General features: G+C 39.4%; 1 long non-coding RNA gene across 1 annotated transcript; it reads left to right on the top strand.

Annotated features, from left to right (window-relative positions):
• The first annotated feature begins 1287 nt into the window (after positions 1-1287).
• LOC120496295 lies at positions 1288-23539 on the top strand. The gene is made up of 3 exons (XR_005626270.1): positions 1288-1440; positions 20497-20569; positions 23431-23539. It is a non-coding gene; the product is annotated as an uncharacterized LOC120496295 (long non-coding RNA).
• The last annotated feature ends 1276 nt before the right edge of the window (positions 23540-24815 follow it).

Below are 24815 nucleotides of genomic sequence, written 5' to 3'. Positions count from 1 at the left end.
TAAGCATCTGAATTTATTCAGTGTTTTAACATCTGGAGTCTTTCTAGAAGCCACATTTTGTTCTGTTTTACTTTCTTAAATTTAACTTATAACTGCAAGGCTATTGCAACAGTTTCACTTCACATTCTCAGAGCTTCAGTTTGTTAGTATACAAATATACCTGGAGATTTTTGGCTTTTTTTAAAGCTATAATATGTGAAGACTGTACTTCATCTGCTTTCTTGTTTTGTAATTATTTTTCATCTCAGATTTTGACTTAAATATTGTTTCAGTCCAAGGCTAAAAAGGGTAAAAAAAAAGTAGTTAAGGTGAAGAATCACATAATGCTGCAGTCTGAGTGCTAATAATGAGTTTGGGCAAGATGGATTAAATTTTAATTTGTGAGATACAAGAAACTCATCTTGAAGTGGTCTCATCTGAGATCTGTAATAATGTCATTTTGAAAGTTCCTTCTCTAATCTCACTTCCTTTTGTTGAATTTGTCTTATTCAGAGCAAGGAAAAGAGACTTACTGCTGTTATAGGAGTAAGCCTTGACTCTTCCAAGGTGAAAACTGAGTGCTATCTTCTTTCTCCTTCAATGTGATTCATCACACTTTGGCCTACCCCTTGTGGGCTGTTCTCTGCAGATGATACCTGAGATCAAGGGATACAAGATGCTGCAGTTGGGCATAAAGTGCTAATGAAGGTGAAATAATACTGTTTTAATAGATGAAGTGCTTGAATACAGATGCAAAAACATGTAGGAGTACTAAAGGTTGTACTGAAAATCAGGTATACAGGAAAATGGATTTATAAAGAGGGAGATGAAAGCAACCCAAAAGGAAGTTTTAAGTTTTCATAGATGTAGTGCCTGTGCTAAGAGGTATAAAGCTCACAGTCTTGTGTGGGCCTAGAAACAGAACCAGACCTTTTGAAGATAGCTGTATCATGGAAAAGAAATAAAAGGTAATCAGCATTAGAGCTTAAACTGAGACAGTCTCAATTCTTGTCCATGATCCTTAGTGGCTTGTAGACCATGGCCACAAATAAAGCACTTTTTTTTGTTTGTTTGTTTATTTATCTGTTTGTTGGTGGTTATTTTTGTGTCAGGATAGAATGTAAGAGAATAGAGATATTGCACAAGGCAATCTCAACCCTGAGGAGTTGCAGCTGTACTAATTACCAAAAATTAGGAACAGGCTTGCCCTTAATAGGCCACAGCTGTGTCAATAAAGGTGCGTGCTGTACAAGAGTGGGTTAGCAAGTCATGAGGTGGAGGTTGTTGGTTGTGTTGTGTGGAAGAAGAAGGAGTCAGCACTGTGAGGGGCTGCCCATAAGAAATCACTGAATGTGATTGTGAACTTTTGAGATAACAACCATTTTTGCCTGGGAAATACTTTGACTGTGGCTGTTTTGGAAATGCCAAGGATGATCATGCTCAGTTATCTCTGCTGTGAAGGTCAGTCTGTTGAATGTCAGCATGTGTATTTCAAAGGCTGAATATTGACTTCTATGCAGGTCACAGTATCTTCCCTCAGTTAAAATTTACTGGGACAAAACCAACTGGTGAAATAGCAGGCTGAGCACATCCAAGGAGCTTTGAGGGATTATTCAATACTCCCAGTGAAGTAGGTTGGAACTGAGAGTTGTTGAGAATTTTATCTTTGACCCATGATGTTTGGTTCAAGAGGTCTTTAACACTTGTATTAGAACAAATACAGACATCCCTAATCTTATTTTAGCAGTTTCCATGTAATTATGCTGTGACTTTCAAGAGACTTGGCTGTATGATAGTGGTTTTCTGTGTTGTAGTTATTTTTAACCAATAATTTCTGACAATATTTTAGCCATCTTGGTGTCTTGAGAAAGCTGTCCTTATAACTGGAGATATATTGTGGATCCACTCTTCCCTTAAGATTAAAAGGGATAAGTGCAACTTGATACTTTGTGGGAAGGTACTGGCTTAGAAGCTATGGTCTGCCTTTGTTTTCCTCTTCTCTTGGGTAAGTTAAGGATGTCTGAAAGGTAATTAGATATTTAGAGAGAATGCTTTAATTGTGTTCAGAACAGTTAAGCTGCAGAAAGTTGTCTGCCTTGCTGGGAAATCTGGCTGAGTGATTAGTCTGTGTGCATACCTGCTTGTTGTCAATTCTACAAATGACTCAAATTGGCTCTGATCACTGAGGTGGATACTTATTTTAGCCAGTGGCCTTGAAGCAGCTAGTGGGGCTGCTCTTAGGTATAAGAAACGAGCCAGCAACATCAGTGATTGCTTCCTGGGTTTAAGCTTGTTATCTTGCAATTTTCCTCAGCACCTGCTTCCCCTGAGCAAGATCTTCTTCCTATACTGAAGAACTGTGCAGAGTGTGCTAGGCAGATGTGAACTGGAGGCAGTACAGACCCATCCCCTACTACTCAGATGTTCTTGAGCTGATAAGCTGTTTCTGAAGTTTCTTGGGTCCTTTAGTATTTATAGTGGATGTATGTATTTTCCCATTGCATAAGACAAGAAATGTACTGAATAGTTATTTTTAGTTTCATAGTTCTCTTGTGTGGCAAGCCCTGACTTTCTCTTGGATGCTTGTTTATATTGCATCTACTTAAAATGCAATTTATTTTTTTTGAGATGTCCATAATGAACATCCCTGACAACAAGTTAATGGAGAATGTGCACTGCAGAGATGTAGAGAAGCAGTGGATTAGGCATAAACCTGTGGGATAAGTAATACAGCCAGTCACAGCTCTTCTGTGCACTCCTTGTGGTTTGTTACTGTAGATGGCAGCCTTGCAAACATTCAAGAGAAACTTCAGACAAACTTACAGGACAGCCTACAGACAGATACTGACCACATGATAGAGTTAATCCTCAAGTACATGCCTACCTGCATCAAATTAACTTGCGTCTGGCCCAAGACAGACCAGGCAGTCCTGCCCCTAATACCTCTGAAGATGCTAAAATTATGTCTCTGTCTTGGAGTTTTGTACAGTGCTTGCCTAGTTAGGCCAAAAATAATTGTGGACTGAGCAAGGACTGGTTCCTGGCCAAATGTCTGTTTCCATTTGGCTTGTTTCCATGATTCTTAGGGTTGGCTAGTTTTTTAGTAGATTTTTGAGAGTGCTTTTGGAGCAGGACAAAATACTGAGTGTGAGCTAACAGGCTGTGCTACTGTGCTCAGAGCTTGTGCTTGCGGTCTGCCCGTCTTTTGTCTTATCAATGTGTTTAGAATGACCAAGTGTCCCTGCCATTGATACCAGTAAATACCTAGTTAAACCATAAAGAAGTCCTTGGTCCGTTTTTTTCAGATCTTCTTTCTTTGAACACAGAAGAGCCTTACTGGAGCCAAGTGCTGAAAAACCAGGCTCATGATGAAGCATTGAGTTCTGGCAAGAATCAGTCTCCTCCCTCCACCATCTGCAGCCAAGCTGCTTTTTCTGCTTGTTTACTGTTGTTTGTGTTTTGATGTGTAAATTATTTGAAAAAGAAAGAGAGGGCGCTAGACCCCACAGCATCCAACAGATGACGTGAACTCCTTACAACAGAATAATGTAAACTCCGTCCCTGTTCAGGCAGACACTGTAGCAACATGTATCTCAAAACAGAATAATCCACTTGGTTATTTTTTTCTCCTCATAAAAAGGATAGAAATATCTGAGCATTAACGAAGTGTATGGGAAAACAAAGTGCAGATGAGCAGCAGCAGCTGTGCTGTTCCTGCATGTGACAGTGGAGTGCGGCATTGAGGTGGCAGAAGCAGGTTCACTCTGAAGCACATTTGCATAGCACACGCTTTCCAACAGCACACCTGTCCCAGTACGGGGTGTACTGTCTCCTCTGGTTACTGAAGAGGCACAGTTGGCTTCAGCCACGCAGGAAAGGACCTTGAGTCTTTTGTTTTGTTGAACCAGAAAGACTCTGTATCCTGATGGTCGCCGAAGGACAGGACCAGAAGAGGGCACCAGCATCCTTGGTCTGGGGCTTTAAGGGAAAGCCAACCTCAGCATTCCCTAAAAGGGTCTCAGCCCAACAAAGTGTTTGGTCTTGGGTGCATTTTTACATGGTTTGCATGTAGACCAGCAGCAGGCATGATGACTGCATCAACACAGCTTTGTTCAATTGACTTTTTCTTCCATTGTTATCTAGCTATATGGAGAGTTTATGTATGACAATTGTTGCCCAGTTCAGATATTTGTGTCATTTTTTCATCTTGGTGATTTTGTCCTTATCCTGTCCCAACTTGATCTGAGTTTTACTTTCACAAGCTGCTCACCCATTCAAATTAGTTCTTGTCTTTGTCTACAGCTATTTCTAAAATGTGTTTGCTCTCATTTCTGACCTCTTAAATAGAAGGCAGAAGCTGCATTGTCAGGGTCAGTAGAAAACTTCTATCCAGGGCAGTCATCTGAGTGCTGTGGTGGTGTCTAACACTATAGTATAGTATAGTGGTGTCTAACAGTATATATTTTTCAATAAAAAACTTGTTAGTGAAGCTTTTTAAGTCAAAGGCAAATCTTTTCTCCTTGGACAGTTATGTTGATGAGCTGTGACTGAGCCTGTGTTCCTTACTGTCTTTGAGCTTTTGCACAGATTTATTTTAAGACAGTTGCAGAACTACATGTCGTGCACAGAGGTATGGGCTGCCTGAGACACTCCATGGAAGTTGGCTAGAGGAAAACAGATGTTTTGTTCTGCTAACAGTAGCAGCTTTCAGGAGTTGGTGTTGTCCCTCAATGAAAGAGGTACCAGGGAGAGCAGAGTGTGTTCACATCATATAGGCATGTCTTCAGTAGGCACTTGAGCACTTGTGAACAAATGCAATTTTCCACACATTCCTGTGCACTGCTAACTGGACATTGTACTGCTTCCTCTCTCTCTTTTCTTGTCATTTGGTGACTGCTCACAACTTTGAAATGAAGGGGAAGGATGATGTGACCCTGCAGAGGCTCTTTTGCCAGCAGGATAATGCTGTGCAGGGTTCTTGGCCCAGAGCCAGCAAGTAATAACTATCCCATGGGGCAGGACTGACACACTAGTGTTGAACAGAGCACACCCAGTTTTAAAAGCATCTCCCTGCATCCAGTCTTAAACATGAAGCTGGTTATTTATCTTTGTTGGCTACTTGTCCTGTATCACCTGGTGAAAAGACAAGCCCAACAAGGAGTAAACCTCTGACTACCCTATTTTTTCTGCAAGTAATCAGTGCAGAAAGCTCTGCTGCAGTTTGCCAGATTTTACCTCACAAAACTGCCTGTAAATGGCTTCTTGTTTTAGTGCATGGACTTCAGGCCATCATGACACTCATAGCATAACCACTGCTCGTGTTCTCAGATCACTGAGCTGGGCAGTGAGTGATGTATGTGTGGGTTCTGCTGTTGGATATCATTCTCTGGTTACTACATGGGAATTGCTGATCTCTGTAGCTCTCACTTGTGTTAAAGCAAATGCTGACTGCATTAACTGTGAAAAAATCCTTTATTGTATTTTCAGATGAAACCTCTAGAACCTTTCAAAGCTGAGTTGTAAAGAGAGAAGCAATTTTTTTAAAGCTAAAGAAACAAGCACCAAAAAAGATACAGAAAACCCAACACACGCCAAACTTAAATTCATTAATCAAAGTATCATAAAGACTATGCTATCAATATTGTATCAATACTGTACTGAACTGTCTCTAGCACAACACAACATTAATCAAAATTCCTCCATCTGGAGAAACTTGTGAATGCTTTGGGATGGGAAAAGCCTCCACAAGGTTGGTTGGTAAGTGTCTGAAAATAGTTGAACATTTGCCAGTTTTCCTGGTGTGGTATGACAGGAGTGTAAGGATTCCTGTAAGGATGCTCAAGGAGATTGTAGGAATTTCTTTATGGTAACTCATCTTAAAGGTACTGAAAAATTCAAGAGTAACATTGAGTATAATGGTGTAAAATTCAATGTAACATTAAAGCTAAAGAAAAAAGCTCATTACAATATTGAGTGTAGTGAATGCATCTGCCCTTGATGTATAAATAGATAGAGATTAAAGGCTATCACTAGATTTTTGTTTTCTAACCTTATTGACTGTCCCTATCTTCAACTAGTAAAATCTTCATGAAATCTCACACAGTCATCAAATGGGACTTGCATTTCATGGTCAGAGTTTAGGATAGGAACATATTTTCCAAATATTTTTGCCATACTCTGCAGCCAGGGATGATGATAATGTCTGCCTAGAATCCTCCATTTTTTGATAAAGAACTTGGCTCCTAATTTTTCCTAAGGAAAGATCTCTTGCCACTGTAGAAAGCCAAGGAAACACGTGAAGTTTCCACTGCTCATCAGTCAACACTTGAACTGAAATGAGTGGGCAGTCTTATTGTGGCTGATCCCATTGTGCAGGGGCAGAACAGGATCGTGGCTTCTTGTTCAGAGAACACGATTGCTCTTTTGCTTAATTCATTGTCTCATTTGTATTTGTTCTGTCTTTAAATAAATGCTTGGTAAGATCCTGCTGAGCAGAATGCTTTTCATTTGTTTCAGCAGTGAACCTTTTAAGTTACTTTGTATGAACAGTCTTGAATTGTACTTCAGCTGTACAAGAAATTTGTGTGTATAATTTGAAATAAGTATGTGTTAGGATGGTTGTGGGTGATGGTTAATTAGAAGGCTTGTTGCAGCGCAGGCTTTGGCAACAAAAAGTGATGTGGTTTTTTTGCTTGGTATTGAGTCAAAGTGTACAGAGCCCTTAGCTGATGTTGTCTGTATAGATGCATTGATTTTTAAGGTCAAAAGCAATTATCAGACTTTATAATGCCTTTAACCATGTTTGGGTGCTGCTAAATCCCTGTTGATACTAGAACCATTCTATTTTTGACTTCTATATATCTGACTCTAATTTCTAGTCCTTTAATTTTCCTTTCACCAGCTAGGTTTAAGAGCCCTTCACTAACTGCATTTTCTTCTCATGTCAAAATTTAACCACAGCAATTAAGTTACCCTATGATTTTTTTTCTCTTGTAAAGAAAATGGACTGAGTTTTCTATGCTTGGGTTTGTTTGGGGATCTTTTTATGGTAATAAATTATTTCTAGCTCTCATGTGTTTGTAGCAGTCTTCCCCAGTTACTGAACAGCCTCTGAAAACATGGCCTTTGTGGGGGGGTAGGGTGCAGCTCTCATCATGGTCTCATGAAGGCAGTAGTTGTAAGCTGAAGGTCTGCAAGGTCCACAGTCCCAGAGAAAATAATTTACTAATGAGTACTGAGAGTAACTCCTGGCAGCTTCACACAGCTGAAGATACAGCTCTAGCTGAAGCCTGCTTTTAATGAAAGCTGATTCACCAATTTTTTCCCAGTGTATACAAATCAGAGGCAATCTCTCTGCCTCCTGGCAAGCTACCCAAGCCATCAGTTAGGCAGGATTTGGCCAGATGTCTTCCATGCTGAGAAGCACTGCTAATGTATACTAACTGTAATTATTGTGCTAGTATTAAGCATCACCTTCTGGTTTTTATTTGAAATCAATGTCACTAACTTCAAGCTCTCCCGGTATTTGTTTAAATTTCAGAGGTAATAGTATGGATTTGGATCCCTGTTTTGTTTTTAGTAAAGCTCACCTCTGTTGCTTGGATGGTTGGACATGGCTTAGAGTTCTTAACTCTCCTTTTTTCAAAGTGTGCCAGAAGCAGATAACTAAGGTAAAGGAGGAGAAACAGTCTATGAAGTTAAAACTCTGAAAGGAGCAGGCAACTTAGCAGTGAAGGACACAACAAAGCCTGAGGCATGCAATGGTGTCTTCCCCCTAATCTTTCCTGGCAGCATCATGCTGATGGCTTCCATCTGCAGTAGAAGAGGATTGAGTTAGGGAACATCTAATTTCATGGCTCTGCTGGGTGTCTGTGGTGAGGTGCTGGCAGTGGGGACTGCCCTGTGCAGGACACAGATGGTTCCAGTTGCCTCTGACCCATGCACCACAGGGCACAGCTGAACCCTGCAGCCAACATATTGTTCCTCAGGGAAAGTGTATGTGAGGAAGGAGAAAAATACCTGACAGGAGGAAACCTGGGGGAAGACCAAAGCTGGAGGCAAAGGATTCCTCTGCAGCACTGGGAAAGGGTCCCACACCAGAGCAGAGGGAAGCATGGGGGCGGGAGAGTGTCACAGGCAAGCCATTACAGACTGACTGCATCCCCATGCACTGCAGTCTGGAGAGAAGCCAGGCCTTGGGAGCAAGGAAAAGAAAGCTGTTTCAAAGTTTGCCTATTTCTTTCTCACTAATCAAATCAGTAGTTAAATATTTATTTTAATTGGCAATAAATTAAGTTCATTTTCCCCAATTCAACTCATTTGCCCATGACTGAGGAAGCAGGGCTTGTTTAGCCTGGAAAAGGATAGCTAAGGAAAATTGCTTTCAACTATTTGAAAGAAGTTTGTTAGAAAGCAAGCATGGGATTTCTCTGAGCACATAGCTGAGGCTGGGATGCAGCAGCTGCAACAGCAGCAAGGAAAACTCTGTCTACACTTGTGGAAAAAGACTTCATTATGAGACTGGTCTTAAGCAGAAATATGGTGGAATCTACTCCCTTGGAGGCATCTAGAAGCCACTGCTATAAGCCTGGCACACCTACTGTGGCTATGAATTTAGCTCTGCGGGCTTCCAGAGAAGAGGTGTAACCTGGATTTTCCTGTCATCCCACAGGGTGCACAGATGGAATGGGCAAACTTAAGTGTAGAGGGGCTGGTTTTTCCCCTGTGTTCAACAGCTGTGTTGAACAGCAAAATGTTAATTAAAATGACAGTGAAGGATGATGAACAACATCCTGTAAAAAGCTTGGAGTAGTCTCCTGAGCTACTGTGCAAGAGAGTGTCTGCCTTTAAGTATATTCTGTGTGAGTTTGGGGTTTTTTGTCTATCTCTGTACATACATAAATATGTATACATTGAGGAAAAATGGTGAGGAGCTGTGCCTGACCCAAACACATGATCTCAAAGGCTGAGAAAATGCTGACAGTTTTGGTCACCTCTTTATGACACCCAGACAAAATTAGGAGCTGTGATGACTGAGAAGCAGTCCAGGGGCAAATTAATCCTCAACAGGAAGCAATCTTAACAGTGTTGAACCTTAGGATGCATAACACAGCTTGGGAGATATCCTGCAGAGCCCAGGTTGATACAGCAGTTGCGTTGCTGTAGCTTGGAACCCCAGGTATGCTGCCATACATGCATTCCAGAGGTATATAGCTCTCATAACTGCGAATCATATCTGCCTGTATTATTTTGGTTTCATCAATGCTTATTGAAGTCAGGAGAATTAAAAAAAAACAAAAAACAAAAAAAAACTAAAATGATAAGCAGACTCTTCCAAAAGCAGAAGGCAGTGTCTTCTTCAATCAACTTTATCTGACATACAATCTGGTGCCTTCTCCAATTTGGTGGCTTGATCCTCAGAATTTCAAAGTAAGAGGCAGGAAATTTAATGGTAAAATACCGTGTATGCAGATATGGTGTGTAGAGGGGGTTTTCTACTTTTTTCCACAAAGCATGTACTTACGTACATTCTTTGTATGTACCTATGCACACAGCCTCTGACAGGTTTGAATTTGTTCTTGGTCACCTGTGTGCCAACATGCTCCATTAATTTTGAGATGCTGCACAGAGCGCCAATGTTTGATCTGTCACCTGTGGCCTTCATTCTGTTACAGCCATCTCTGTCATAACTGATGATAAAAATGTCACCACAGCATTTCTCATAATGTTTTCATGCCGGTTTGATCCTTTGTGCCATCTGCTACCATGATGAACAGAGAAGTTGTTTGGTGGCTTTGATCTTTCTAGCCTAGAAGATTAAATGAAACCAACCCAATCCATGGCTTTATTAGAAAAATCCTGTGGCTTTATTAGAAAAATCCTGTAACTTTATTAGAAACAATCATAGGCTAGAGCTGTACTTGATTTTGGCTGTGACAGGTTTCAGTTGACTGACCTAGGACCTGAGAAAGTTTTCAGGAGTACCTAAATGATTAAGAAGTCTAGGACTTCTGCATCTTTAGGGACTTATACGCCTGAGTTATTTAGGCACTTAAAAACTGTCAGAATCAGTGGTAATACTTGCCCAAGTTTCACTGAGCAGCTTGTTCTCATTTTGAAGTGCAGTAAGAAGATGATTAACTAAGTCACTCATCTCTGATTTATTTAATCTGATTGCACTGCTAATGTAGTCATGGGTTGTTGTAAACCATAGTAATGTCTCTTTGATATTATTTAAGGAAAGCTTATCAGTATTGCAGGAATTGAAGTGTTATAAGGTACCAAGAGCAGAGATGTGGAACTTCAGAAAGGTTTTGGATTTTCAAAGTAGTGCTGGGCTCCACCTCTAACACATAAGGGATAACTGCATAACATATACTGCATTTTTTTGGTCATCTGACACTTTGCAAAACATTGTATCGTTGATCTTGGTTATGGCAGTAACTTTAAAAGAGTTTTGTGTTTGAAATTACTATGTAAACACGTTTACTCAAACTTCCATAAGAACCCATGCTGTAAAAATGTCTCAGCAGTAATCCAACGAGAAGCATGTATTCTGTTTGCTCCAGGGCTGGCAGTTCTGCATATTTACACATTGCCTCTGCATCAGTAATTCTAGGCATAATTGATTTCCATTTCTGGAAAAGACTGCATATTGCATTAGATGTGTTGAGCAGATCAGCAGCTGCAGCTTTATGCTTTTTTGCCCTTTCATGTATTTTATGGGAAATGGCTTAAAGTCCACATTGGTATTACCTAACTGCAGTAGCCTCATGCATTTTTTTTAAATTTTTCCAGAGATTTTGCACAGTTGTTTTGCAAAATGCTGTGTTTATAACTTCCTAGAAACAAATGCAGTGTTTACTAACTAAAAGGAGCCTGGGAGTTAGGTTTTGAGTTGCTTTGAGGCAGAAATGTCAGGTAGGGTTTTCAAAGGCACTCAGTGCTGAGCTAATCTATATTCCCATTGAAGTAGGTGGGAGTGTCAGAACTTCTAGGCCTGCTTGAAGGAATGATGTGAAGCATCATTTCCTTAGTTTCTCTGCCTGAAAAAATGAAGGTAATAATAATCCCTCACAGCCATGTCAGTTGATGTCTAGTAAGAGAACAAAAAAGCGTGTTAAAGTGTCATACAGCAGGAAAGCTTTTGTGTGTGTTTGTGACTCGGAGTATTCTGGTTTGGTGTTTGAATGGGGTAATTTTACCTCCCTTCTTCTGCAGAAAACAGAAAAAGGGAACAGAGTAACTGAGCAGGCATCTGGGACTGGTGACATTGTTCAGAGAGGGGATCTGGTCAAGAACAAAGATAGTACATGCGATAGATGAGGTGCAGGGATAGGTGGTTGTTTGGAGCTTGCCAAGAATGAGGGATTGTGAAGCTACAAGGAGGGAACATGGAGAGGATGAGTCTGACTCATTAAATGATCTGTGTAATCTTCCCTTCTCCAGAAGCCTTTACTCATGTGAGTTAGAGCATTCAAAACTGCTTACACAACCAGAAGAATAAAGTAGTGAGGGAGGGGGAGGAAAAAGAGAAGGAAAAAATAAAAAAATAAAACAAAAACCAAACCAAACTAAAAAAAAAAAAAAAAGTAAAACCTTGTAAGTCTTTTGGGCTTGATGCCAGCCCTATCAGGAGGAAGGCTCCTCCCGAGGAAACCAAACAAAAAAAAAAAAAAAAAGTAAAACCTTGTCTTTTGGGCTTGATGCCAACCCTATCAGGAGGAAGGCTCCTCCCGAGGAAAAGAGGAGATTTAAGGGACTTTGTTTCTAGCCTGTCGTACAGCACTGTTTTGCCCTGGGGCATCTGTGGATAAAAACTGTGGGTCAGAGATGTCTGCTCTTGATGGTTTACATGCTCAGGAGCTGCTGGATTCAATTGTGTTCCTACTAGGGCCGGTTAAGCCTCTTCAGTTTTTCATGGTAATTGTGACAAATGGGAATCCAGGGGCTCAGCTCTTTTCGTCTGAAAAGCAAGCTTTCTGCGTGGGTGGTTGATAAATAGAAGTCCTGAAGCTGAGAATGTTGCCTTCTGCTCTTCTGTGACTTTTTTTTTTTTTAACCTGTAAAGATAAACCTATTTCAACATAGCTTTCTGAAGATACTCTGAGCCTTTTTCCTGAGCAATTAGCAGGTGTGAAAATGTATGTGGTATAAGAAAACAATATGTAAGTTGTAAGAGAATGAACATGAAAATATTTCTATGGGTGCCCAAAAGAAAGAAAAACCAATTTAGCCACCACTGGGGCTGGGAAGGCAGAAGTGTTAAATGTCTTTTCTACTTTAACCTTCACTGTTTTACTTTAAAGCTAAAACCTTTACGTTTTAGTTGGAGTGTTAAATATTGTTAGTGACAACAAGATGAGAAGTGATGAGAGCTATGATAGATATAAAGTTGAAAGAGTGAGTCATTAGCAATCCCCTTCCAGGACTGGAGGGGAAGTGTGTTTAAGAAAACTGTAAAAAGAAAATTTAGATTTGTGCGGGTGTTTTGTTTTAATATGTAATTTTAATACTTTTTTTCCCTTATTTTTAAAGTAAGGCTTTTGTGTATGATGATACATAAGTAAGGGAAATATAGGTATTTGTTGAGCAATACAGGTATGGATTCTGCTGCCTCAGAAATGGGAAGGGCAGAAAAACGCATGAGAAGATGCAATAGTATGGTTTTTATGAAACACTATAGAACTGGTAGGGCAGAACTCTTATGACATTGGTTTTTTACACATTTTCCCAGGATATGAGTGAAATATGGCTCTTTACCTACCACTTCTGCCTAATCAGGATATAGCTGGAGGGCTTGCTGACTATCCAATCGATTGTTTTTGCTCATGCTGGCGCTCATTAAAACATGGTTTGGAAATGCTGCTGATGCAAGAGAAGAGAATAAAAGCCAGCTCATGCTCTCATGGCTCTGTGGACTCAGCACTGTTCTGTCTATTCATACTGTCTTTGATGCAGCTGCAGATAGCCCTTAGCAACATAATAGCTAAAATGAATATTAGCCATAGGGACTTGTCCCAGTTGTACTCATACATCAAATGCTCCATATTAAAATTATATCAATAATGAAATTGTGGTGGGTAAACATGGGCATCAGACAAAGGTTATGCCTTAATGCTTATGGAGATCAGTATCAAGTGGAAATTAAAATGCTGATATGAAATCACTGTTTAAAAGGGCAAGTGGTTTGTCTTTGTACTTTTTCAGGGAAGAATGTGATTTGTCCTTCAATAAACCTAACTGTGTACCACCTGGTGCCTTGCTTTTCTGTGCTGGCAGCAGTGATAACATATCTCCCAGGCTTTTGACACATGAAAGGTCCAAAAACATCAAAGATGTGCTTTCTTGGAAGCATCAATAGGGTACAATATTTAGAATTACAAATCCCCATCTTCCTCTTTTCAAAAAAAAAAAAAGAAAAGGAGAACATCACACTAGGAGTTTTGACTTTCAAGACTGCTCAGCTGAAGCCTTTCCCTGTGGAGAAAGAATGCAGAAAAATAATTCTGAATTTCCATAGTAGAACAGAGATGACCGATTTCTCTACCAGAGTAACTCGGGTGTCTAGTCCAACCTGTAGCATGCAGTGGTCAGCCATGAGGGCCCAGCTGTCTGCTCAGAACTTTATTCCACCTGCTCTTGAAAACCATTAAGGGCAGAAATGGTGCAACCTCTTCCACTGTTCGCTATCCTCACAGTGCAAAAGTTTATATAGCCAGCTTGAGTATCCTTTTTTCAATTGATGACTGTATCTGATCCTCCCAAAAAGCAGCATCGTGAAGAGCCCAGCTCTGTTCTCTTTGATAAGCTCCTCACAGATATTGCACAGCCCTTTTTCTCCCTCACTTATATTAGTATTTTTTTTCAGTTTTATCTCATAATTGTCCTTGAGTGTCAGGAAATTATTAATACATCAATTTTCACAGGTAGACAACAAATCCCAGCCAAGTAAACTTATTAGCTTAATTATATGTCCTGTTGATCTGACAGTAAGGTCTAACTCGTCTCCGAATTTAGACCTGTAAGTTCAGGTTTCCACATTGTGCGTGTTTTCACTGGAAGTGTGACAGCTCCCATTATACTCAGTGGAGCTGAAGTCAAATCTACCATCATAATGAAGAGGTCATTTGTGTTACACCTCAGTCTGCTTAGCTGTCTTGTTATTGGGATTCTACTGGCTATACTGGCTCTGGCTCCCATACAGCCTCTTGTACTGCAGAGACCTGAATTCCACAAGGAGAAAATGGCTAAAAGTGGTGCAGGAAGTCAGCAGCAGAGCATCATTTGAACTTCTCAAGTGCGTGCTGTATGTTCTACACGCTGGAAGAGATGCTCTGTTTTGGAGGAGCTGTGTGACTGTTCTGTGAATGTCAGAGAGGCACAATGTGTTGGGAGCAGCTTAGGGAATGGTGAGCACATTTCTTTGTGTACAGAGCTTTGTCTGACAGTTCTGCAACACATTCTCTGTGGTTTCTAGTTAGGTGGCTTTGGGACTAAAACTGTGATTTATTATCTCAAGTAACTGAGATAACTTTGAATAAGTTTAAATAACTTTGACAGCCTCCTTTTGACTGAGATGTGGAAATGAGAGTGAATACAATATTGACTAAAATTCATGCCTGTTACAGTGGTGAGTTCAATGCACATGAAAGTAGAGTGACAGTTGTAATAATTTAACACTTCTAAGGAAAGAGTAACTGCTCTGATCATGAAAAGCCTTAGAAATTCGAATTCCTTTTGTGGTTACTGTGATGAGAGTGCTCTGTTAAATACATGAAATGAAAATATCCTGACGAGGTACAAAATATCCTTGCTGTTCAGAGGATTCTGCTTTGTGGCATTTATCGGTACATAGGTGTCTCCCTGTTCTCTAGCTCCTCAGGCTCTATCAGATTACATTTCCCAGGACCTGTGTGACGGTTTGGGTAATATCCCAAGGAGCCTCTGTCTTTCAGTATAAGGATTTTTGTTTAACCATGCCAGGAAAATTACAAATAATCAACTGGAAATGAACACAGGATGACACTGGGCTTTGCTAATGGTCAGTGAAATGATTGCTGTTTGGAAAACCTCTGTTTTTGGAGTTTAGATGGCTTTTAAATTACTTTTAAAAGAAAGCTCTGTGGAGTCAGTGAGTTCTCTATAAGTGTGGGGAGAGAAGACAAACTTTCATTTTACATATTTGTTCTGGGAAGATAAAGATAGCAGCATTATGAAAAATTGAGAATGAGAAAATACTTAATATGAGAATACTTAAAACTGTAAAATTTTAATAATTAAACTTAGTAATTCTGTCATTTCTTCATTACTTCTAAAAGACCCATGCCTCCCATTTTGTTGCTGTTTCCACTTCTTGTCCTAAATGAAAATATTCTGAAATGGAAAAGCCAAAAAAAAATTGCAATCTTAATATGCATAAGGTTAGATATCTGCAATGTGCTTTGTGCTACAGTGATTTCATCTATGTACAGTTCTGGTTGTTCACATTCAACAGGCTACTCAACTGAAATCCAGTGAGCATGAAAGGGTTAGTAGGATGGCAAGTCCTTTCTGATGAATCTGTATTCCAAAAGGAAAGCAAACCCAACTTCTCTAGTTTATCCCAGACTGGTATTCTACTCTACAGATACAATATTTGTTCCTGTATGATTATTAGGAGGGAAATATGCTTCTCTAAGAAGATGAAACTTAGTTTATACTGGTTCTAGTCATTGTGGACATGAAAATCTGAACCTGTGTTCCAGCAGGAAAAGACCTACATTTATGGGTGTACTTGTTAGTCCTTCAACTTGTCCTTCTTGTTAGTCCTTCAACAACATGATGAGTATATTAGTTGGAGGTGTTGTATTTTATTCCATTTCAGAAAATTGTATCTCTCTCTTACCCTTTTTTACTCTGGAGGGCAATTATTTTCCTACCCCTATATGTAAGCTCTTCTAAAGTATAACAAGCCCCTGGATTTCTTTGTGGCTCAGGCAAAGACAGAGCTGGAGGGTTAGTGGCCAGCTCATGGATAGTAGATGAGAATTGATGGACAAGGAACTATGGGAAAGCATCTTGAAACCTTTTCTCTTTTTCCCCTCTTCATTAGTGCTAGGCACAGCCCTTGTTGATGAATCATACTCATGGACCTGTGTGGAAGCCCAGAGGTACTCTGCTCAGAGAGAAGGAAATCCTTGCAGGGTTTCCCATTAACATCAACAGGAGAGCAATTATAAGCCACAGGGAAAGGGCTCCATTAACCCCTGCATTTGGGAAGGGCACAGACTCACACTTAATTGTCTGCCAAAGAGTTAAAACAACAGTGTAGCCTGAGTCTGGAATTTTTCTCAGAGCTTCTGGCTCTGAAACATAAAGCAGTGAATTTCTGAAGTTTTTCCATTGTCCCACTGCTACCTTTCAGGATCGATTGTTACCGTGGGCATGTGCAGCTGAGGAAGATGTGCTACTGAATTTCATTTTCAAGCAGCTTGTATGCCACTAAGATTTATATAAGGTTGTGACATTTATAGCTCTCTTTTTCAAAACCTGAAGCTTGTTTTAAATTTTCCAAGTTTTTCTTTTTAAATTACACTAAACCCAGTATTTTCTATTTACTAATTTCATCAAGCTCAGTTTTTGACTGAGAAAAACAGAAATAAAAGCAACTATCTTCTGCCGTCTTTTCTTTAAACAAACCAATAAGATATGTAGTTTAACCAGCCCAGGCATCAGGTACCTGAAACAGAATGTTTTTTGTGATGTCAGGTAAAGTCAGAAAATAAGCATATTAATGAAAACTATGAGTAATGAACTACTCTGCTCTAAATGTATATTGCTTTATATAGGTTGCACAGGGAGAGTGGCCATCTTGTGGGTACCTCTTTTGGGACTGAAATTATGGTTGGATTGTCTGATATTCTGGAAGGGGAGTGTGCATCTCTTGTGATTTGTGTTTAGTACTGATCTAGAAATAGATTGGATTAGTTTTAACTATAAGATTTTAATGCTGTTTTTATATCTACTCCTGATTTCTTATGTATGTGTTTGAAATCTAAAGGTTTACAACTCACAGTCCTTCTAAAGTTTGTCTCACTCCTATTTTACATGAGGAAATTTTCATTATCAAATGATACAGATTATTCTATCTAGGTGAAAACTGCTGCAGTATATAAATGCATTTTAAATTCATGTATTTGTGTCTGAAATTGTTTCATTTATTTTGAAGTTGTAAGGATTTTAAGATGGTTAGAGGTGAAGTATTGTGTTTTCAAGCAAAAATAAAAAAAAGTCATGTCTATCATTTGTATGCTAAAACTCTTCCATCAGTCAGGATCCTCAGTATATATTTATATGACAAGATCCTTCAGAACTATTTTGCATTTACAGCAGAATTTATTCACAGATAAAAGTGCACCAACATGCTTTCTTTTTTAATAATCAAAAGTTCTGACAACTTTGTAATTTTTCACTTGTCTTTGGGATAGTTTTTCTGTTTGTCCAAGTAATTCACCTTATATGCACAGGCCAATGATTAATTGGTTGACTTGGGGATTTTACAGAAAAGATCTTCCGTTTTAATCGTGCTTGACCAGACAAGAAATATGTACTTATCTGTACTCCAGGTGGAGTGCAGTAGCTAAGTCCTCCTGCTTGCCATTTGATTATATTTAAACTCACTACTCCTGCTTTAATTTATTTTTTCATCAAATGACTTCGAGGTTCCATTACATTTAAACTCACTACTCCTGCTTTAATTTATTTTTTCATCAAATGACTTTGAGGTTCCATACAAAAAAAACCTAAAAACCACCAACCAGTTTAAAGTTTGTCTTTATTATCTGCCACTTCGAGGTTCCATACAAAAAAAAACCAAACAAACAAACAAAAAAAACCAGTTTAAAGTTTGTGTTGATTATCTGCTTATATGAAAAGCACACCATTATCAATTTGTCTTCTATTTCTTAGGCTAGTGATGTTATAATTGTTGTCAAGAGGGGTGAGCAGTCCTTATAAGGACCAAATCTCAGAATCCAGAGACTTATTTGCAGTGTGTGGTAGCCACACAAGCATGCAGGCTCAGTCCTATCCTCACAGTAAGCAGCAGTAAATTTTGGTCTTGGAAAACTCACTGAGAATTTTCAAATCCTCTATAGCAAACCAAGTCTCTCTGAGAGGAAATGAATAGCAAGCAGCATTGTATGATAAGCTAAACCATGCCTCTGCAATAATATCCCACACATCACTGACCCCTTAATCAAGGTTTTTACAAGCCAGTTTCCAAAGGGTAACTGGTAAATGTTTTTCTCAACCATGTTCAGTGATCTTTCTTCCTGGACCCTGCATATTTTTTCCTTACTGGGTGTGTCAACAGGGCTTTGTCCCTGCTGAGATCTTTATATGGACCAAAGATCCTCCAAAATCTAAATTTCCACACCAATATCCTTCTAATGCATAATAAATCTATATATAGGCACAGTATACAGGGCTTTTTTCACTACATGTTTTTCATTAGCCAGTAAAGCTTTTGCGTATTGAAGGAGAATTAATTAATTGGATTTATAACTCAAATGTCTTGTCAAAACCAGCTGCCTGAGCTTGGAACTCCCTACAGTCCATGGGGGGAGAAAGGTACCTTCCAAAGGTGTTATGCCCTGTGCCCCACATACCCACCTTAAGAGGAGATGAATGACTCTTCCAAGGCACCAATTTCTTTCTGTTGATGCTGCTGGAAGCTTATCTTCCACATCTAACCTTAAACATTCACAGTGATCCCAGAAACATTTTCCTTCACTTTCATCAGCATCATAGGTGGTATTGATGATGTAACTGCTGCAGAAAAAATATGCAGAATAGAGAAATTATGAAAGGGCATGGGGGAAAAAAACAACACAATTTTTCTACAGACAATAAACAAAATGTGAAGTGAAACAGAGGATACAAATAGCAGTGGTCCTAAAAGGCATTAATTTTTTGTTTGCTGAATGAGGTGGCAAAGCACAGAATAAAGAGTAACATTTAGTCATTATTTTAGGGGACTTTCTATCCTTCAGCTCTTGGCATGTCTTCCATTGATGTCCTTAGGATATATTGTGGTTTTGTCTCAAGACTGAATAGCTCCACATACTTAAGAATTTTTCCTCTTTGGAGGTAACTTGGATGGCTGTTTTCTATCTTCCCTAGAATGATCTTTTATCTCCTTTCTGTCATCTCCAAAGACTGCATGTGATTTCCCAGTTTCTGTCTCTGATCTTCTCTTATTTTTGTAACTGTGCTTACCGAAATTATTAAAAGCCACCTGCCACTGATTAAAGTGACCCCATTTCTCTCTACCCTCATAGTCCATCCTTTCTCATAATTTAGAGAAAATAAATTATTCTGCTAGAAAACAAGCCTCTGGAGTGCTCTGAGAGCTCTGTAAGGCATTGGTGTCCCTCAGCTTCATACAACCATTTCCAATTTCTCATCCAGTGCAATGTACCCTGGAACTGACATAGCCTGACTTAAAATAGGCCTTCACAGGGCCAGGCTACTCTGTTCATGTCACAGAGGGGAGAGCATATGCTTTACTGACTGTTGTGTATCTCTGATGGAGGAGAGGGAAAGTAAAAAGAATATTTCTCCCCTTAATTACTCAGTGTATTTCTAACCCCCAGCAGAGGTGAGGGGGACTTGGCATTTTAGACTCTAGGTTCTCATTAGTTTGGAAAATTATACTTGAACTGAAAACTTATACTTGAGTATGTTGTCCTGAGTCAGTGGTGTTCTAAGGAGGAAAAAGCTTCTGTTCACAGGCTGTGTCAGTACTGCAGCCATCTCCTGTGTGCATGGCGGAGCTCTGCCCACACTTCTCACCAAACTCATCAGCACTGCTGCCTGCCTTGGTGCAGCCAGTGTTCTTCCTCCTACCTGCCCAAGACACTCATTTTTGCAGCTCTTCATAATTAAAAAAAACCCCACTGTGCTAGCTCAAGAAAAGGCTTAATTACAGATTTGGGTTATTTAGCTTTTTTTTTGATCTTTATATTTTTCAGATCATTAATACACTTTAGTACCTGAAGTCTTTGTTCTTTAGAACTGCTGGGCAGGCAGTGCAAGACTACAGAAACAGTTTCTCTGCCTTCCTCACTTATGTGAAAAGAAAGAAATGTTATTTTCAGGTGTGCAGGAGTGGATTCCAGTAGAATATCCCAAACATCTCCTCTCCTGACTTTGCAAGCTGCCCTTCTGGGCCCGCTTAGTCTCATAAGATGTTATTCATAAATCTTGAATTGGTGACTATTATGGTTACCAGTGATAAGAGTTGCTATTCCCTCTGACTCTCTGAATCCAAGAGAGTTCATAGAAACCACAACACATCTAGAATGTGAGCAAAAGATGTCATTTATTGATACAAAAGAAGCAATTAAAGCATGTTAACAAGTTAATTATATAGCATTTAATGCCACTTCTGATGCTGAGAGTCCCAAAGTGATGGCATTTTATAGAAGATATTTCCTCCCATAAGCATCTCTGTGTTTGGATTTTCTTCTGCAGATTTTCCCCTGCACCTTTTTGAATATTAGTCTCAATTCAGAAACTTAGAACAACCACAACTAATAATCTAAAGGTAAGCCATTTTTACATAGATAATTTTTTGTGTGTATGTGAGGTAGACAGAGCTAAACTCAGGCTCGCTGATATTTTAATACTGTGACCATCCTGAGAGGACACCTCATTGCAGTCTATGGCTTCCTCGTGAGGGGATGAGGAGGGGCAGGCACATCTCTTCTCAGTGACAGAACCCCAGGGAATGGCCTGGAAGCTGTGTCAGGAGGTTTAGGTTGCATATTATAAAAAGGTTCTTCACCCAGAGGATGGTTGGGCACTGGAAGAGGCTCCCCAGCAGAACTGATCACAGCACCAGCCTGACAGAGTTCAAGAAGTGTTTGGACAATGCTTTTGGGCACATGGCGTGACTCTTGGGGTTGTTCTGTGCAGGGGCAGAAGTTGAATTTGCAGGTCATTGAGTTTCCCTTCCAACTCAGGATATTCTATGGTTCTATGACCTTGGAATTGCCTTGGCTGTGTTTTTTCATATTCTGTAGTATGTAAAGCTTTAAAATTTAAACCTTAATGCTTAAGAGAATGATCTCTAGGTTAAAAATGAATTAGAATTTAGCAGTAAGATTCCTTGAAATTGCAGGTTATGCTGAGATAAGCCAAACCTCAAAGGTCTGTCATGAACCAATTGTCAGTGACCTGACGTGTTATCTCACACGAACACAATTCTTGGGGTGTGCTGTTGCAACACTTAACCGACAACTAGAAAAAATATATTGGCAGCTCAAAGGTCTGTCATGAACCAATTGTCAGTGACCTGACATAAGTGTTATCTCACATGAACACAATCCTTGGGGTGTGCTGTTGCAACAGTTAACTGACAACTAGAAAAAATATATTGGCACAGAACTATCTGCAGTTAGCCTTTTAATAGCATAAATTAATTTTCTATTAAAATTGATTTAACTGAAGCTTTTAAATTTTGCTTATGGGGGGAAAAAAGTACATATTTTAGACCAGATTCTTAAAAGTAGTCAGTTACTAGAACAAGGAAAGCCTGGCTCTCAGTCCCTGTTTTTCTGTGGAAATGCAAAATGTGTAATTTATGTTCAGTTCATATCTGCATTATTATATATACCCCCAAGGAATGAGCTATAGGAAGTTCCAATTTAGCATATTAATTTCTTAGATAAAACATTTAATCATAAAGTTGAGAAAAGAGTAACCTTTAATCACCATTAAAGAAGTGGGAGCTTTAGAAAAAGGACACTAACGTGTGGAGACACTGATCACCTGCACAGCCATTCACCTTTGGTTTACTCTTTCCTGTCATGGTCTCCTTGGGAATAATCAGAAGTAGTTCCTGTCTCATGGTGTTTCTTTCCATACTCAAAATGAACTCGTATCTCAGGCCTTTGTATGCCAGGCCATTTCTTCAGCTGTGAACGGGCAGCTTCAGAAGATAGACAGAAGTGTGGCTGGCTGCAGAAATATCAGGGCTAGCTAGAGGAACTGGTATTTCCATCAAGGAGGGAAGATTTACCTGTGTGAGGATGACTTGTCCCGTAAAACTTCCCTTCCTCTGAAGAGCTAGAGAGCTCCAGTTCTCACCTTACACCAGCAGTCTTGCCACATCAGCTCTGCACTGGGAGTTACTTTGTCTGAGATGTCGTGCTTATAGTCATGGGTATGAAATGACGTCCAACAACCACACCGTTATTTTTGCCCATGGCTGGTAGTATTGACAGGTAAATGCTGTTTGCTTTTGTCTATATCTGCAGAACCATAATGGCCTGTCCCATGGCTGTGCTTGTCAGTGTCACCCCTGGTGTCCCAGAGCAATGAGGCTTTGCACAGTTTATGTGTGGAGGGGCAGCCTGTGCCTTTGGTTGAGCCTGACCCACACGGTTGAAGGCAGATCTCTCACATACAGTACCCTCTAACAGGGCTGTACCCTTGGCTGGGTAGAGTATGTGAGAGAGAGTGTATGTGCCCTGTCTGTGAGAAAGGCTGCCATCAGCCCTCTGGTGAAATTGCTTCAGTGATAGGCCAGAGACACTGTTTCATAATGACTGTGCCTATTACACAAATCATGTTCTGAGCTAGTTAAGATATAAGAACTTTGCTTGGTATTTTACGAATCATGCTACTTAAATGTATTAAATGCTATCAAACATTTTCAATCATCAAAGAAGCACAACATTATCTTTTGATCTTCAGAAATAACAGATCCAAGGATAAGTAAAAGAAATGTATTTTCTTAATTGCTGAGCCAATGGAAGCACCCTTTAAAGGCTTTAGAGATGCAAGTAATAGTTGTATGAAATAGAAAAATTTTTGTTCTCTCATCTTGCAATGTGGGTATATCACATAAACTCAGATGAGGTCAGTGAAGTTGAGACACAGTTAATGAATATGAGACATATATCAGGGAATCACTTACACTAGAAAAAATCCTTAATATGATCAATGTCATGCTGCAGGTTCTCCAGTCCTTAGAGTTACTTTTGATGTCTTTGCCTCAAATGAGAAAAAGCTGAAGTTTGAAAAATAAAGTTAGCTGAAGTATAACAGTGGTTTTTAACCTGTGCCCTTTCTGCTGTACAGCTGAAATGAGGTGGCATTCATGTAATTTTAGAATCATTACATGTTGATGTATGGGTGAAATGAGCTGAAATATGCAAATACATTTTCTTCTGTAGCACTCTGGAAAATAAGCTATTGCAGTCAGTTATTTTCTGGAGGATAAAAAAATCTTATGTTGAGTTACTGACTTGAGGCTGAATTAGTCTGCTTGGCAGAATTAATCAAACATTGATTCTTGAGCTAACTTTCACTTTACTGTGTGAATATGTGATAGCTGAGAGAATAGTCTGTACTGATGCAGTATGCACACTGGCTTCCTCTCTCTGTCTTTGCCTTGCAAAGATTGGAAAAGCTTGAACTGAAGCCACAAGGGAGCTAGAAGGAATTAAGAGGGAAGTCCGGTGATCAGAGGCAGCAGAGAGAAGTCATGTGCAGTTCAGACATTTGTTATGTAAGTATTAAGACTGGGGAAAAGTCCTGTGGCTTATGTTCTTTTGTGATGTAGAAGCCCTTTGTGGAGCTCTGCTTGGTTATCAGCCATGGCTTTTCCTCTTTACAGGAGGGAGGATAATTCTTTGTAAGAAACACAAATTCTTGAGATGGGATTGTTGCAGTGGCACTCTGGAAGTCAGGATACTGCTTTTGGACTAAAACTGGCCTTCTCTCCTTCCTTTGTAGATGCTGGAATTGGAAAATGTTTAAACAGAACAGGGTTCTGTTATGTGAGTTAAGAGTAGGTTAAAAGAGACAAACTCACTATTGCTTTAGTAAGATGTAAGGCTTGCTGAAATGTTCCCAAGTGTTTGTTGTATGGCTCACTAAAGAGTTTGTTTTAGAAGAAATACTTTCCTCCTTCAGTGAAGACAATATTTTCAGAACTCTTAAAAAATTAACTAATAATAAAAGTTTTCATGACTGGACAATGTCCGAGGAGAGGTGAATTGCAAAAATTAACAATTAGACAAAAAAGTAAACATTAAATTTCTTCTCATTAAAAAAAAAAAAGTCTCTTCACCTGTCAAAGTGGATCGTCTTTTTAGATAGAAAGATTCAAATCTAGGCCATGTTCCTTCATTGTAAGAAAGATATGAATAAAGTGCCTAGTACTCTCTTTCAGTACCCGTGTTTCTGTAATGCTAATAATGGTAGGAATGTTCGTCCCTTAAGGCATGAGGGATTTAAATCCATAAATAACTTGAGTAAACAGAATTGACTTCTTATCCCTCAAGCGACCAAATTGATTTTTTTACAGTGTACAAAGAGAGAAGGTGCCATTAATATTGAAGGGCAATATGTCTGAATGGTTCTCCTGTGAGTTCTTCAAGAAAAGGCAGCCTTTCTCTGAAGCTGGTAAATGTCTGCTGTACACTTCAAACACTTTACAGACCTTATGTGCTGAGGTTAGTGGTAAGGGCATAAGCAGCAGTCAGTACACTTGGTAGGTTGTATAAAATGCATTTATTTGTGTAAGAAAGTCAGTGCCTCACGTTGCCAAAGTTTTCATGAAATATCACAGTTGCTTTAACAAAAAAACCCCCCAGTGATCTGTTCAGTAATATGAAACTAGAAACTGATGAAATGAAGAATGAGGTGGAATGTCTTCACAAAAAAGTGTTTTCATATATTTAAATGTAAAACAGTGTGGTTTATTCATCCATTTTCTGCTTGTACACAAGCATGAAAGAAAACTGTACCCCAGGGAGCTGGGTTTCATGCCCCCTGTTCTG

Source organism: Passer montanus, unplaced genomic scaffold (assembly GCF_014805655.1).
Source record: "Passer montanus isolate IOZ18808 unplaced genomic scaffold, ASM1480565v1 scaffold99, whole genome shotgun sequence".
Taxonomy (NCBI): domain Eukaryota; kingdom Metazoa; phylum Chordata; class Aves; order Passeriformes; family Passeridae; genus Passer; species Passer montanus.
Note: the sequence above shows the minus strand (reverse complement) of the source record. Positions and strands in the feature narration are given on the sequence as shown.